The sequence below is a fragment of the Neomonachus schauinslandi genome, chromosome 9 (assembly GCF_002201575.2).
Source record: "Neomonachus schauinslandi chromosome 9, ASM220157v2, whole genome shotgun sequence".
Taxonomy (NCBI): domain Eukaryota; kingdom Metazoa; phylum Chordata; class Mammalia; order Carnivora; family Phocidae; genus Neomonachus; species Neomonachus schauinslandi.
The window spans coordinates 14793805-14807889 of NC_058411.1; positions in this window are offsets into that span (position 1 = coordinate 14793805).

Genomic DNA, 14085 nt, shown 5'->3' on the forward strand with positions numbered 1-14085 from the left:
AAGAGGGAAGCAGAGGGCGGTCACAGGGATGGAAGAGAAGATGATGTGAGTATAGAAACAGAGATTGGAGTATGTGGTCACAAGCCAAGTGATCGTCAGCAGCCACCAGAAACCAGAAGGGACAAGGAATGGATTGTCCACTGGAACTACCAGAGGGAGTAAGACCTGATGACATTTTGATTTTGGCCCAGTGATATTGATTTCAGACTTCAGGCCTCCTGAGCTGTCTCGGAGAATAAACTTTTGTTGTTCTCAACTACCAGAATTTGTTACAGCAGCCCTGGGAAATTAATACAGTGGAGTAGGACCTTTTTTGCTGAAATGATGTCTCTCAATGACTGTGTTCAAGACAAGCATTTCTCAGAAATAACAGTGCAAGTGCCCATCTCTTTTTGTTTTGATTTTGGGTCTTGATTACAATTTAGGGAGCCCAGCAAAAAAATCCCACTAAACATTTACCATGATCCTGTTCCAAAAAGGAACATCACCATTAACCACTAGTATGGTCATTAAAAAAAAAAATCTTGCTTTCTCAACAACTGAGAATGTTGGTTTTCACTTATATATAGAAAACAAAAGATTCTCTCACAAGTTATGATAGACACTACTACTTGCTCTCAATGTCTATTTTCCCTTAAAAAAATAATTGCACTCCCAATTTTTGGCTGGGCCATCGGGAATCAAAACATTTCTCATCCTCCTTTGCAAGAAGCATTCACGGGTGACAACATTCTTGTTAACGTGTAAAATAGAAGAGATGTATGCAACATTAGGGATGTGTCCGTAAAGGAGGGAGTGTGCCCTTCTTTTTCCCCTTTCCTTCTTCCTATTGGCTGGAATGTGGATATGATGGCAGGACCTGGAGCAGCTATCTCAGCCCATGAACTGGTCCTGGGAATGAAGGCAATGCTCAGTATAGTAACAAGGTAGAAGGAGCATGAGTCTCTGACACTATTGGGTTTCATAGAGATCCTGGAATTGACCTGGTAGACACCAATCTTCTGTCGGACTTCTATAAAAGAGAAAATTAAACTTTGGGTTTTCTATTATTCGGTGTTATACATGGTATTAACCAATCGTAGTTAGGATTTTCATAGTCCTCAAACTACACTACAGAAATGGATCCTCCTAAAAGTAACTTTATTGACCACTTGGAATAGTCAGTCAATTCAGAAATGCCTACCAGAATGGCCAGAACAAAAATATAATAGTACTTTTACTGTTATAAATGGGTATTTTCTAAAATCTAATCAGAGAAATTTGGAAACTGACTTGAAATAAATCAAACCTATATACAAATTTTATATAAAGGTTACTGTTTCCCCACTGTATTCTCTACTCCTGGGGTTATCCAGAATAACTGTTCTAACAATTCTGAAGGCTTATCTTATGAGAGCATGGAAATATTATAGAATGAAGACTTATGGGATCAGAATCTTTGGGCTGCGTGGTCTTGACTAGTTGTGTGAACTTTAACAAAGCACTTTTCCAAGCTTGTTTCCTAACCTTTATTTTTTGAAAGATTTTATTTATTTATTTATTTATTTGAGAGATAGAGCATGAGTACAAGGAAGGGGGGGCGCAGAGGGAGAGAATCTTAAGTAGATTCCCTGCTGAGCAGGAGCCCGACCAGGGGCTTGATCTCACCACCCATGAAATCATGACCTGAGCCGAAATCAAGAGTCGATGCTTAACCGACTGAGCCACTTGGGAGCCCCTCAGTTTCCTAACCTTTAAAATAAAAGGGTCAAAATGCGATAAATGTTGCTTCTAGTCCTTCTTCTGTGAAAAACTGGGTTTTTTTTAAAGATAGCCTTTTCTTAGTGTTCTGAGAAAGGCCAAACCTCTAAACTTTGGACTTATATTAGGACTTATGCTATCAAGCTGCTTAAGGAAAATGGCAGATTTAGTGTTAGTGATTTCACTGATATTTTGTTCTTAGAAAATTATTCGTGGTCTTAAATCACGTTCAGACTTCCGGATTGTTGACATTACCATCTATAAAAATTGAAGAGTTTCAGGGTGAGGAAGTAAATTATTCTGCCTGGTCCTTCCTTGATGGATTGGAGTGAGGCATGTTATACCAAACTTATAAGAAATTAATTTCTTTTACCCATTTCCATTAAACATGCTTCTACACATTCCTTACACCATAATTCAGTGTCTTCTAAACCAGTCTAAACCAGAAATCACAAAAGCCTGCCGGGGGTGGGCAGCTGACATAAATGTATGAGGACAATAGGTGCTCAGTCATTGGTACTGCTACCGAGTGTGAGCACTGCTCATGTACTTTGCCTTTCCAATGACAGATATAATCAAACTCATCCCCAGGCTATACATCGCATATAAGCAGTAGGTGGTAACACATGATCATTAGGGATTGGTGGTCCAACCTGGCTGCTTATTAAGAATCTCCTGGGAATTTTGGGAAAAACACTGATGCCTTGTACTCTCCCCTCAACTTCCCACCACAGATTCTGATTAAATTCATTTTTGGGGTGAGGGGAACGCCTGGGTGGCTCAGTCGGTTGAGTGTCCAACTCTTGGTCTCGGCTCAGGTCTTGATCTCAGGGTCATGGGTTCAGGCCCTGTGCTGGGCTCCATGCTGGGCATAGAGCCCTCTTAAAAAAATTATTTTTGGTTAAGCTTGGGCATTGGTATATTTTTCCACATCTCCTCTGGTGATTCTCAGGTACAGCAGGGGATAAACTGTTAGAAGTTCCTTATACTACAAGTAAAGTGGTATAATACATTTGCAGGTAGACTCTCACTAACTAAAGATGCATATTGTAAAACTAGGGCATCCACTAAATATTCTATTTCATTTATTTATTTTTTAAGTAGGTTCCATGCCCAGTGTGGGGCTTGAACTCACAATCCTGAGATCAAGAGTCAGATGCTCTATTAACTGAGCCAGCCAGGTGCCCCTCCACTAAACATTTTTTAAAAATGATATAAGTAATGTCTATAGAAGTGATCAAATGGGATTCTAAGAAATACTCAGTGAAACTGACAGTAGACGGAGAAAATGAACAAACAATGAAACAAATAGAAAACAGCTAGTAAGAAGGTAGATTTTATTTATTTATTATTATTTTTAAAGATTTATTTATTTTAGAGAGAGAGGAGAGAAAGAGAGTGTGAAGGGGGTTAGGGGCAGAAGTAGAGGGAGAGAGAGAATCTCAAGCACACTCCTCACTGAGTGTGAAGCCCGATGCAGAGCTCCATGCCAGGACCCTGAGATCACAACCTGAGCTGAAACCAAGAGTTGGAGGCTTAACCGACTGTGCCACCCAAGCGCCCTACCCCTCAACTATCTTTTACATTTTTTTTTTACTTTTTTTTATTCTTATGTTAATCCCCATACATTACATCATTAGTTTTAGATGAAGTGTTCCATGATTCATTGTTTGTGCATAACACCCAGTGCTCCATGCAGAATGTGCCCTCCTCAATACCCACCACCAGGCTAACCCATCCTCCCACCCCCCTCCCCTCTAGAACCCTCAGTTTGTTTTTCAGAGTCCATCATCTCTCATGGTTCGTCTACCCCTCCGATTTCCCCTGCTTCATTCTTCCCCTCCCGCTACCTTCTTCTTCTTCTTCTTTTTTTTTTTCTTAACATATATTGCATTATTTGTTTCAGAGGTACAGATCTGAGATTCAACAGTCTTGCACAATTCACAGCGCTTACCAGAGCACATACCCTCCCCAGTGTCTATCACCCAGTCACCCCCTCCCTCCCACCCCACCCCCCACTCCAGCAACCCTCAATTTGTTTCCTGAGATTAAGAATTCCTCATATCAGTGAGATCATATGATACATGTCTTTCTCTGTTTGACTTATTTCGCTCAACATAATACCCTCCAGTTCCATCCACGTCATTGCAAATGACAAGATCTCATTCCTTTTGACGGTTGCATAATATTCCATTGTATATATATACCACATCATCTTTATCCATTCATCTGTCGATGGACATCTTGGCTCTTTCCACAGTTTGGCTATTGTGGACATTGCTCTATAAACATCGGGGTGCACGTACCCTTTCGGATCCCTACTTTTGTATCTTTGGGGTAAATACCCAGTAGTGCAATTGCTGGATCGTATGGTAGCTCTATTTTCAACTTTTTGAGGAACCTCCATACTGTTTTCCAGAGTGGCTGCACCAGCTTGCATTCCCACCAACAGTGTATGAGGGTTCCCCTTTCTCCGCATCCCCGCCAACATCTGTCGTTTCCTGACTCGTTAATTTTAGCCATTCTGACTGGTGTGAGGTGGTATCTCATTGAGGTTTTGATTTGGATTTCCCTGATGCCGAGCGATATTGAGCACTTTTTCATGTGTCTGTTGGCCATTTGGATGTCTTCTTTGGAAAAATGTCTGTTCATGTCGTCTGCCCATTTCTTGATTGGATTCTTTGTTCTTTGGGTGCCTCAACTATCTTTTAAATCATGCTTCCCCAGACAGTTTGCAAGCTTGTTGAAGGATAGGACTGTATCTGTTTTGTTTCAATTCCAAGGTAGAGGTGAAGTTTGACACCTGTGTATTCCCAGCACCTAGAAAAATATTTCTTTAGGGGAAATGTCCAACAAACACTCGTTGGTTGGGATAACATTTCTTTCCTCAAGAGGGTGGGTTCTTCACTATCTTTACAGAGTCTTTTCCAAAGTCATACCACATGCTTGTGTGTAATGACCCAGTGTGTTTTCCTTCATCATTCCCCAGCTCAGGGTCAGTTGTCAGGGAGCAAGCAGAGGGGGAGGTCAAAGGAGAGGTGATGAGAAAGGCAGCCAGAACTATAGCACATTCAGAATGACTGTCGTCCATTCTTTCCCTGGGCTCTTAGCATGCTCTATTGGTCAGGGTAGGCTAACTGCTGTGACAAATCTCCCCCAACTCCCCACCCACATTTTAGGAGCCTGATATTTAGATGTTTATATTTTCTTTTCATAAATTCCAAACAACAGGAGTATTGGTACTGGCAAGCTTAGCTTCACACAATCATTCAAGGATCTGGCTATGGAGGCTCCTCCATTCGTCAAACATGATTTCATGGTGACATGGGCATGGACATCCAGCTGGCAGATGAGGGAAGAAAGAGGAGAACTACCCATGGAAATCTTAATGGGTCAGAGGCAGAAGTGGCCCACATCGCTTCTGCGTGCATTCCATTAGCTCTATTCTCCAGGGAGGTTGAGAAGTACAGTCTAGTTATGTGCACAAGAGAAAGAGGTTATGGGTTTGGTTGTACACATGCCTGTTGATATCCAAACATGAAGTCATTTGCAGGGACAGGCTGGCCTCAGTACTCAGCACCATGGCAGCAACTACTAAAAATAGACTCGTGACAGCCAATCCCTCCTTCTTAGCATTAGTGGGAGAAAATCTCCCCCTTCTTTGCTGTGCTCTGTTGTGTCATCTTCTGCTCTGCCCTGTGCATGAGCAGCTACTGACCACAAATGCATGTGAACAAATAGACATAAAAGAGAACAAAGCCACCCTTGTTCCAATAAACCCCAGCTGTCAGGGCACATCTCTGATTCCTCAAGTACTGTTTCCAAGTGTTTCTTGGAAGTGATCTCTTTAAATCAAATCAAGCCAGAACGCACTTAACATTCATCATCTTCTGCCTTTATGTAGCTAGGTAGTATGAGGTCTGTGGCATCTTGTCAGGCCCTTTGTTGTTGGGCAATAACACATTTGTTTGAAAACAACAAAAAAAAAGATGGCACATCAGAAGGAAGAGCATGATTCTCTTCTTCCTGAGAATGGGCTGTCATTGTAGGCCCAAACGTCCTTGCCCATGGCCATTATCTCTCCTACAGAGAAGCTAGTCTTAGAGTGAGGTAGGCCGCAGTGGAGGCCTTGTCATATCCAAGAGCCTGGAAAAACCATAGACATTGATAAAAGTAAACATTTTCTTGCTGTATTTTAGGAAGACAATTCTTTATTGCAGGGAACTGGATGTTCATCCACCTACCAAATAGATGATTCGGACACGTTCTTTTATCTCTCTTTGCCTCAATCTCTTTTATTATAAAGTGGTGTATGAATATTACCTACCATATAAGGCCACTGTATAGAGCAACTTGGATAATCTCTATAAAACACTTAGAAAAGTATCTGGCACCTTATGAACACTAATTATTAATAATTTTTATTATTACTGCTGTCATTTTTGTTGGTAGTGGCATTGCAGGTATTTTAAAAACACAGAGGCAAAAAGAGTAGTTAGAACACTACTTCAGTAGTCTAATAATGAAGTCATAAAACTAAATGTAGGGACGCCTGGGTGGCTCAGTCGGTTAGGTGTCCGACTTCTGATCTCAGCTCAGGTCTTGATCTCTGGATTGGGAATTCAAGTCCCACATTTGACTCCATGCTGGGTGTGGAGCCTACTTAAAAAAAAAAAAAGTTGGGGCACCTGGATGGCTCAGTCGGTTAAGTGTCTGCCTTCAGCTCAGGTCATGATCCCAGGGTCCTGGGATCGAGCCCCATGTCGAGCTCTCTGCTCAGCAGAGAGTCTGCTTTTCCTTCTCCCTGCCGCTCCCCCCTGCTTGTACTCTCTCTCTCTGTGTCAAATAAATAAATAAAATCTTTTTTAAAAAGTTCAAAAAATAAATGTAAAGTTGTAGTTGTGACATAAGTTAATAAAGATGTATTGTTTGAATACAAGAAAAAATAAACATTTTCTTAGCTTAACCCAAAGCACCTGAAATACTTAGTCATTATGGACATGTAGCCCAGCTTCATGTACAAGGTGAGGTTTACAGGAATTTTACAATGTAAATGTACATGTCTTTCCAGCTGTTTTTTTGAAGATATTTCATCTACAGAAAGTGTTGAATTGCAGCTTGTCATATATTTACACAAGTCAAATTAAAAAGCTATGTGAAATATAAAATTATGCACCTTATATGATTTCTTTGCAAGAGTGGTTATGTCGAGTCTAGATCCTAGATATTGTGAATGCACATCGGCACCAACATTTGGACCTGTTGACCACAAACAATCAGAACTCAGTAACTTTTGAGTCCTAGGCTTTTGCTCATACCATATACTAGCTCTCAGGACTCAGTAACTAAGCTAGAATAGTAGTGGTTGAGAAGTGCCATTTTAAACCAACATTGAACCATAGAAAATATGAGTTACCTATGTTTAGTGATTGATAGCAATAATGTTAATGATGATAATAATCTTTTTAAAAATTTTAATTGTAATATGTATGTATGTATTATTTTAAGTTTTTAAATTTAATTCCAGTTAGTTAACATGCAGTGTTTCTTGGTTTTCCTCTCCTTTTTTCCACCTATGGTCATTTTGTTTCTTAAATTCCAGGTATGAGTGAGATCATACGGTATTTGTCTTTCAGTGATTGAATTATTTTGCTTAGCATAATACTCTCTAGTTCCATTGACATCACTGCAAATGGCAAGATCTCATTCTTTTTTGTGGTGAAATAATATTCCATTATGTATATATATACCACATCTTCTTTATCCATTCATCAGTTGACGGACACTTGGGCTAGTTCCATAATTTGGCTATTGTTGATAATGCTGCTATAAACATCGGGGTGCATGTATCCCTTCAAATTCCAAAGAAGACATACAGATGGCCAACAGACACATGAAAAGATGCTCAACATCACTCATCATCAAGGAAATACAAATCAAAACTACAATAAGATATCACCTCACACCAGTCAGAATGGTTAAAATTAACAGCACAGGAAACAACAGAAAAAACAGATGCTGGTGAGGATGCAGAGGAAGGGGAACCCTCTTATACTGTTGGTGGGAATGCAAACTGGTGTAGCTACTGTGGAAAACAGTATAGAGGTTCCTCAAAAAGTTAAAAATAGAAATGCCCTACGATCCAGCAATTGCACTACTAGAATTATAGAATGTTAAAACTGGAAGAGCCTTTCAAAATCATGTAGTTCAACTATTTCATTTAATTTAATTATATTGCTCCTTTTCTTGGAGTTATGAATTGATGGGAGAAGACCTACTACCATCAAAACATAGACAACTTGTCTACTTGACAGAAAAAGTTAAAAAAGAATGAGATGCCAAATATTGGTGAGGGTGTGGAGAAACTTTATTCACATCTCCTACAAGCATGTATCTAGATTAACTCAACTTTTCCAGGGTGCTGGGCAGATGATATGGACCCCCAATTTTAAAATATATCACCTTTGACTTAGCAATCTTACATCTAGGAATTTATCCTGTGGAGGTAATTGACCAATTAAACAAAGATATGTTTGTAAAAGGATCTTCATTGTAGTGTTGTTCATAATAGCAAGATGCTGGAAACACTCTTACTATTCCTTAATAGTTGGTTAATTAAATAAATTACGGTACCTCTACGTAGTAGAGTGTATAACAATTCTATATTAATTGGTATGGAAAGATTTTCACAATGAGTTGAAAAAGCAGGGGAAAAGCAGGTCACTGTACTTATGCGGGAGTACGGCTGCATTTATATACATTTATTAAAGCATGCATGTGTCTGTGTACAGAGAGATGTTGGGAGGATGGTCACCACGATTGTAACTGTTGCTTCTGGGTGATCTGGGCTGATTTTTAATTCCTTCTTAATACCCTTCTCAAATGCGTGGATTGTCTACTTGAACACGTACTGACCTTATTATCAGAAGAAAATCAGAAAGCTATTTTCAGTTTGAAACAAGTTAGAAAAGTAAGTCTCCCTCCATATTTGATCCTTGGGTTCCTGTGGGATAGTTGGGAGTGTCACTGTGCAGAATCCAATTTTATTTTTATTATTTAACCTCACGTAAGAACCAGTTGTGCACACGGTCATTAAGTATAGGAAGCCCACACTCCAGTTATTTTTCTCACTTTCGCCATCTTCCCTTTTGGAGGTCTTGGGAGTTACTTTTTGAAATAAGGGAGCGGATATAGAAACACATAAATAAATGATGAAAATTATTCCTGTCCTTCCCTAACTATAAGGCTTACAGCATCATCAACCCATTTCTTTCCTAAATAAAAGCAAAGGGTTAGCCATCTTACAGTGTAAATGTGTCCTTAAATGACAACCAAACAAAACAGATTTCCTGTCTTGTGATGAAAGAATGTTAAGGACTACCAGGCAAGATGGGCAAGATGGAGGATGTGTACTGTGTACTGGTTGCCATGGTTTTGGCTGAGGATGGACTATTTAAGCTTATCCTTAATTTGGATAAGCATGAGTCTCAGCTTTGCAGGGTTAAAAATGGTGCAGAAGGCATGGCTGTTTTTAGATTGAATGGGAGTCTGGCTATAGTAACAGCTAAAAATAGAGGGGCCTCTCTTTAATTAACCCGTTAGCTACCAAATTGGATAAAAAAATTAATTGCAGTGTATTCTCTTTAGAAAATACAGCTGGCATGATACAGAGAAGGCCGGCATCTAATTATGTAGCACTTTTGAACAAACATCCTGATATTTAAAAAAAAAAACCTGATGTATATGTATATGTATATGTATATGTATATGTATATGTATATGTAAATGTAAAAGGCCTGTTTTAAGCTTTAAAATCAGCTAGTCAGTTCCCATGGCAGCTTTACTCTGTTGAAGGATTCCAGACTATAACCAGAGTAACATGTTTAGCAGCTAATTTCTTTTTCCATTTGCAAATCGCACTTTGGAGTAAACAGTGGACTCTCATCCTTGTTTCTGTTGTCCGTATTATTTCATGTGGCATGCTATGCATTATTTAAAAAATGCAAATGGCCCCTGTATCAAGGGCTTTGACACTGAAAATAGAAGAATTTATAAAGGATGGATAAATAAGCAGATGCTAGTTTCCCCTTAAGATTTCCAAAACTCCTCTTTTTTGAGAACTGTGGAAACTCTTTGATGGGCCCTTGGTGGTTTGGAAAGTCCGTTCAAACCAGAATCAGTAAACAAAAGGTCCAGCTCCAGTCCTGCCCCTGACTGGCTCTGGGATCTGGAGCAAGTCACTTAATATGTTTGGGCCTCACTTTCCTTTTTGTAAAATCTTCAGTTTTGAGGATATTGCACCAGATAAGTTATCTACTTTAAAATTTTTATTATTTTTTATTTTTTAAATTATTTAAAAATATTTTTTAGAAATATTTCTTTTTTAAAAAATTTATTTATTTGAGAAAGAGAGAGAGAGCACAAGCAGGGTGAGGGGCAGAGGGAGAAGCACAATCCCCCCCTGAGCAGGGAGTCCAATGCGGGGCTTGATCCCGGGTGTCTGGGATCATGACCTGAGCTGAAGGCAGACACTTAACTGACTGAGCCATCCAGGCACCCCTATTTCTTATTTTTAAATAGTTGAATGCTTTCTTCAAATAAAACCCAGGGGCACCTGGGTGGCTCAGTGAGTTGGGTGTCTGATTCTTGATTTCAGCTCAGGTCACGATCTCAGGGTCCTTGGATCTGAACCCCTTATCAGCCTCAGTGCTCAGCAGGGAGTCTGCTTCAGAATTCTCTCTCTCCTCTCTGTCCCTCCCCCTGCTTGCACCCTCACTCTCTTTAATAAATAAGTAAATCTTAAAAACCAAAACAAAACATGTGGAAGCCCATTATGGAAACGGAAAATGTGGAGTTCAACTTGTTAAATTTGGTCCAGGGTTGGGAGAGTCCTGAGTATTTCTCTCTTGGTCCTTATCTAACCAATTCTTGGGCACTCTTGACATATCAGGTAGGATGCCCCAGGGCTCCTCAGGGGCACAATCTGAGGACCATTGAGTTAGGTAAAATTTCATGTCTCATTCAGCTTTAGAAGTCAGTCTATAGTTAGAAGAAATCTCAAAAGATAATATCCTAAGAATCTTTGGATTTGAGTCCTCATATTATACCAACAAAAATAAAGTATAGCAACTTCCAAAAGATAGTAGTTATTATTTTCAACATTATAGGTTAGAAAAGCTGTTGCCTTGGGGTGCCTGGCTGGCTCAGTCTGTAGAGCATGAGACTCTCGATCTCAGGGTTGTAAGTTCAAGCCCCACTTCGGGTGTGGAGCTTAAGAAAAAAAAAAAAGTTGCTTTGATTTTCCTAATATTTGACCTCAAGGGATACAGATGTGAATTCTCTTCTGCTGCCTATTTGTTATGAGACCTCACAGTAAAATGATTCACTGCTTGATGCATTCCTTTTGTTAATTTGTCTGTTTCCAAATGTCTACCCATTAACTCATTGTTTCACAATTAAAACATTTTTATATTCTTTTTGATTTTTTTTATGGTGCTAGATAGCCCACAAACTCCATTATCCTGAATAACAGAATGTTGTTTATAAGGATCACTGGTTTATTGTCAATGTTAACCCAGCCTCTACTTTTATTTATGCAGAACTCTTCTGCTTTTATTTACAGAGGAAGTTGCAACAGTGAGAAGAGCTCTGGTGGGATCAATGACATGTGGGTTCACTTGGAGAAAGCTAGGGAAATGAAGATTTTTTTTTTAAAGATTTTATTTATTTATTTTAGAGAGATAGAGAGCATGAGTTGGGGGGAGAGGGCCAGAGGGAGCAGCAGAGAGAGAATCTCAAGCAGGCTCCACGCTAAGCTCAGAGCCAACGTGGGGCTTAATCTTATGACCCTGAGATCGTGACCTGAGCCAAAATCAAGAGTTGGAAACTTAACCGACTGAGCCATCCAGGTGCCTGGAGAAATGAAGATTTTGTTGAAAACCTGACCATTAATTATTCTTTGTGTACTAGATACAGGGCTACTGATGGGAAGTAGCAATAGAATGAAGAGGGCAGCAAATCTCAGATTTTCTTCATTATCTCAAACAAGATTCAACAGGATCAACCATGAAGGCTTTCTCTGACTCTTGCCTTGATTTCATGTCTCTAATAGCTGTGATCTGTGTAGGAATCAAATGTGGTGTCATCTGCAGCTGGAAGTCATGAGTGCTTCTGGGTGCTTTGCTGCACAGATAAAATAAAGCTGAGTAAAAGTACTATGACTTAATAATGTGATTTTTATGAGAACAAAATATTGTGTACATCCCCAGATGCTTAAAACTAACATTAATATTGTACTTCCCAAACCATTATAGTGGTTATAAATAATTTCTCTACAAACTATTTATAGAAAAATCACATCAACCACCCACCACATGTTAAAACAGAGCAAGTATTTTAACACAAAGGCAACTTACAGAACAGCAAGGGAATTGGTAATGGAAAGAAAGGATAGGCTGGAAATGACAGGCTGGAGACTTAACTGATTTCTTCCTTTTCTATTTTTAACCTTTAAAGTGTAATATATATTCAGAGAAATGTAGGTAAGTGTCGGCTGAATTTTCACAAACTTAACACACTCATGTAGCTAGCAGCTACATGAAAAGAGTATTACAAAATCCCTGAGTCTTTTGGTCACCGTCCTGCCAAGGTTACCTGGTGTCTTGTCTTCTAATTGCACAGATTAGTTTAGTCTGTTCTTAATTTTTGTATCAGTGGAGTGCTACAGTATGTACTCTTTTGTGGCTGGTTTCTTAGATTGAATTTTATGTTTGTGAGACTCATCCATGCTGTTCATTCAGCTACACAGTATCCAATTGTGCAGCTTTAACACCATTTATGGATCCATTACACTGTTGATGGGCCTTTTGGTAGTTTTTGGCATTTGACTGCTACGAATTGTGCTTCTAATGAACATCCTTGGTCATGTCTTTTGGGTATATTTTTAGGAGTGAAATTACTGGCATAGAATAAACACATGTCCACATGAATAGGTTCTGCCAGTTTTCCAAATGGTTGTATCAATTTACACTCTCAACAGTGATGGATGAGAATCCTGGTTGCCATATATATTTTCCAACATTTGTTATTTTCTAGTGGCCATGTAGTGCTATCACATTATGCTTTTAATTTGCATTTCCTTGATGACAAAGAAAGTTGAGCACCTTTTCATATGTGTATTGGTTATTTGGGTAGCTCCTTTTGTGAAGCGTGTCTGTTCAGGGTCTTTGCCCAATTTTCTCTTGGTTATCTTTTTCTTATTGATTTGTAGGTGTTCTTTATATAGACTGGATATTTTCTTATGTATGATATGATTTTAAATGTTTTGGTTTATGCTAGGTATGTTTTTCATGTTTTCAGGTATTCTGTTTATGCAGACTATGCCTCTATATGCATCTCAGATCACTGTGTATTCAGGTCTGAAAAGCTTCTAATGACACTTAGGTGGAAAAAGTAACCTTATTCCAGAATTGAAAGTACTACATGCAATCAGCTACCATGAAATGCATCATTATTATTTAATGACGTTTTACATTCATGATCTATATTTTATTTTTAGCTTTTCATATTGTTTGATTCATTGTTTAAAATTGAATATGGAGGGGCATCTGGGTGGCTCAGTCGTTAAGCGTCTGCCTTCGGCTCGGGTCATGATCTCAGGGTCCTGGGATCGAGCCCCGCATCGGGCTCCCTGCTCCGCGGGAAGCCTGCTTCTCCCTCTCCCACTCCCCCTGCTTGTGTTCCTTCTCTCTCTGTGTCTCTGTCAAAAAACATAAATAAAATCTTTAAAAAAAATTGAATATGGAGATAAGAAAGACAACCTTCCCCTCTGAAATGTAGGGGATAATGATCTTGCTTTGACTTTGTTAAAATACACCGTGATGTCTCATTTGGGGAAGTATCTATGATGAAGTTCATAGAAAGATTAAAAATTCTGGTTTGGGTTTCAGTTTTGCAACCTACCAGTGTTTCTTACATTCGTCAAAGTAGTCTTGAAATAATCATATATTTGGAAGGACATTTGTCATTTTTGGCTGTCCAGTATCTTTTTGGAGACCTGCCCTGATCACAGTTGGTCTGTATGTGTTGACTCTACCACCAGCTTCAGCAGAGAGCAGGGGCCACTGACTCAGACCTGGCCAAATGAGTACCACATTCCTCATGGCACAGTCATTGGTTCCAGGATGGCTATGTGACTCATTAGAGCCAATGACATATACTGAGATCAGTTCTGGGACTGCAGAGGGAAAGGAAGCCTCTTCCCTGCTGGACTTGACTTTAGGAGGATGTGAAGTGGAGCTGCTGTGACGATCTTGCAAACTTGAGGAGATATTCTGTTGAAATCAG